At 38.3% G+C, this 3,461-nt stretch overlaps 1 pseudogene; it reads left to right on the top strand.

The window, feature by feature from the left end:
- The first annotated feature begins 2,212 nt into the window (after window positions 1–2,212).
- LOC132280278 (small nucleolar RNA R71) lies at window positions 2,213–2,310 on the top strand (annotated as a pseudogene).
- Window positions 2,311–3,461: the final 1,151 nt, after the last annotated feature.

The following is a 3,461-nucleotide window of genomic DNA, read 5'->3' as shown; positions in this document are numbered from 1 at the left end:
TGGGCTCTTTTAGCCCAGATCAAACATCTTGTAATGCATCCCTTCCTTAATGGGGTAATAAGTACTTTGAATTCCACCCAACAAATGGTTCCCTAAAGACCTTGTTGGATTAGGTTCAAAGGAATTTGTTGGCCCTTTGTCAATGTGAGTTTTGGGCTTCCATGCCCTCTCAAAATAAGATTTTGAAACATTATTCTTTAGTTTCAAGGTTGAAGATGAACTTTTTAAAGTTTTGGTTTCAAGCAAAGACTCCATTCTTTAACATTCATTGTCTAGACCTTTTTTTACAACATTTACTTCTTCATGCTTGTCAAATGAATTTGGGGTCGGATTGAAGATATTCAACTTCACTTTTATATGCCCAAATGAGATTTTCAATACCCCCGTCCTACAATTGATATTAGCAGTTGCGGTTACCAAGAAAGGACGGCCAAGGATAACGGGAATTTGGCTCTTGGGATTTGGAACCGGTTCCATGTCAATGACAATGAAATCGATTGGGAAGAAAAATTTATCAATTTTAATCAAGACATCCTCAATGATACCCCTAGGCTTTTTGATGGATCGGTCGGCAAGTTGTAAAACCACCGACGTCAGTTTCAGGTCTCCTAAGCCTAATTTGACATATACCGAGTATGGAAGAATATTAACACTTATTCCTAAGTCTAGAAGAGCCCGATTAATGACATGGTCACCAATGATGCAAGAAGTAGTAGGCGACCTGGGGTCCTGAAACTTTGGAAGGGTGTTATGTTGCAAGATTGAGCTCACTTGCTCGGTCAAGACCACTTTCTTAGGTGATTGGCTCTTGTTCTTCCTCTTTTGGGTGCAAAGATCTTTTAAGAACTTGGCATAAGCCGAAATTTGCTTAATTGCATCCAAAAGTGGAAGATGAATCTTCACTTGTCTAAACATTTCTATAATTTCATTGGTCTTGGTCTTTTGTTTATCAAGATAAATGGATCCTTTCAAGGCATCCGGAAATGGAGCTCTTGGCTCAAAAACTTTTTCGAAACTTTTCTTTGAAACATCATCAACACAAGAATTTTTAAAATCCTTTTTCAAAGCTTTGTTCAATTCATCTTTCAAATCAATTTTGGACTCACTGTTCAGATCACTTTCTAACACTTTCTCATTTGAATGATCATGCATATGCAATGAATGAGGAATATAATAAGAAACGGGACGGGTGTTAACTTTTGGTTTCACCGGTTCACTCTCTTCATTGGACACACCTATTTTGTTGTCCACAATCTTCCCACTTCTCAAGGTTGCCACCGCATTGACATGCTCAATTGTGTGCCCTTCCGATAAGAAATGAGTCTCCACAACAAATTGTTGCTTTGGTGGGGTATTCAAAGGCATCTTCCCCTTCTCTCTAGCATTTAACGTACTAGCTAATTGCCCTACTTGGGTTTTTAGCTTAGCAATGGATTGAGAATGAGAATGAAGCAATTGAGTGTTCGTCTCTAGAGTGCCTAGAGCGGTCAAAACTTTCTCTTCAAAGGCGGGACTCCTAGAATTTCCTTGAGAATATGATGGTTGATTAGGGAAATGAGAATTAGAAAATTGATTGCCATGTGATTGAAATGATGATGATTTAAAACCTTGGGAACCTTAGCCTTGCATTGGTGGGGGAACATACTTCTCTTGAAAACCACATTGGGGAGGGTTTGAGCCTTCCCCTTGGCTTTTCCAAGAAAAATTTGGATGGTTCCTCCAACTTGAATTGTAATGAGTGCCATAGGGATTATTCCCTTGATTAACAAATGTAGCATTAACTTGCTCATGGGGCTCACTTTGCACATGTCCATGGGGATAATTGGAAGTAGAATGTAAGACACTTGAATAAGTCATGCAAGACTCATTAGATGCACGATGATGAATATGAGTAGGGGAGGAAGATATTTGATTCGCCGAATTTTGATTGATCAAAAATTGATCAAACCTTTGAGACAAGGATTTCATCTCGGCGGCTATGTCATTGGAGTTGTCAACTTGATACAAGCTGACATTCTTCCTTCCACCTAGGTTTCTACCATTTTTAAAAGATAAGGACCTATGCATGGAATTTTCACTCATACTTTCATACAATTGCCACACATCATTTTCATACTTATCAAGATAAGAACCACCCATAGATACATCAATTATACCTTTGTGATTATCCGGTAAACTTTCAAAGAAATATTGAACTAGTTGCCACTTAGGTATGTCATGATGAGGGCACTTTCTAAGCAAATCATTAAATCTTTCCCATGCCTCATGAAACATTTCCCCATCCCCTTGAGAAATTCTCTAATTGAAGTTCTCATGGCATTGGTCTTAGAAACCGGATCGTACTTTTTCAAGAACTCTTGTTGCATTTCCGTCCAAGAAGTTATCAAAAAGGCCTAAGATTGTTGAACCAATATTTTGCCTTATCTTTAAGGGTGAAAGGAAAAAGTTTAAGTCTTAAAACTTCCTCCGACATGTCCGTGTATTTCACGGTGGAACATATTTCAAGAAACTCATCCAAATGCTTATAAGGTTTTTCACTAGGAAGTTCATGATAGTTTGGAAACATTTGAATAGTTTGTGGTTTAATTTCATAGTGATATGCTCTAAATGAAGGCAATTGAATGCAAGTAGGCGCATTGTATTCATTAGGCACATAATGGTCTTTTAATGCAATAGGAGGATTCACAATTGGTAGTGCTACACGAACACCTTGATTAGCTTGAACTATGGGGGGTTGTGGAGCAAATATTGGCCGAGGCATTCCTAATGGAACTTGGCCTTATTGTTGTGGGTGAATGAATGATCTATGCATGCCTAATGGTACTTGAACATTTTCATGATGCACATTAGGGTGAAGGTTGCCTTGTTGGTCTATGTGACCAAGGTCCTCCACATGGTCGTCATTCAAATCCTCCATTGGTGAAATGGAGTGATGAGAACTACCTCTCCCCCTAGGATTATGTGATACCCCTCGGATCCGAGACACGGGTTGATCAGGCCCAGGCCCAAACCAGAGGGATATCAATTAATTAATATTTTAAATCAAATACGGAATACAAAATTGATTTAAGAAATAAAAACAATAGAAGCTGAAAGGAACTAAAATAATATCCTTAAAATAAATATCCAAAACTGATAATCCAAATCTCCATAAGTTTACAACTTGGGAATCCATCATTTGGACCCCTTATTAAAAATCTAAATCCGAAACTAAAATAACAGAAATAAAACTAAAGCTAACATAAAGTAGATCCCTACGTAGTGGGAGGAATGAGTAGCTGTATCGGCTCTGCACATCCAAGCTCTAACCCTGGAACTGACGAACCTGAAAAATAAAGGAGTGGGTCAGGCCCACATGCAAGTCCTGATCTACTACAATCCAAACAGTAATCCGATACGCAGATACATCCTAGGAAGAATCAACAATATCTAGAGTAGTCCATATCTATATAGTACACACT

This window comes from Cornus florida, unplaced genomic scaffold, assembly GCF_030987335.1.
Source record: "Cornus florida cultivar Cherokee Brave unplaced genomic scaffold, ASM3098733v1 CherokeeBrave_3.0.0_Hap2_Chr10, whole genome shotgun sequence".
NCBI lineage: Eukaryota > Viridiplantae > Streptophyta > Magnoliopsida > Cornales > Cornaceae > Cornus > Cornus florida.
Note: the sequence above shows the minus strand (reverse complement) of the source record. Positions and strands in the feature narration are given on the sequence as shown.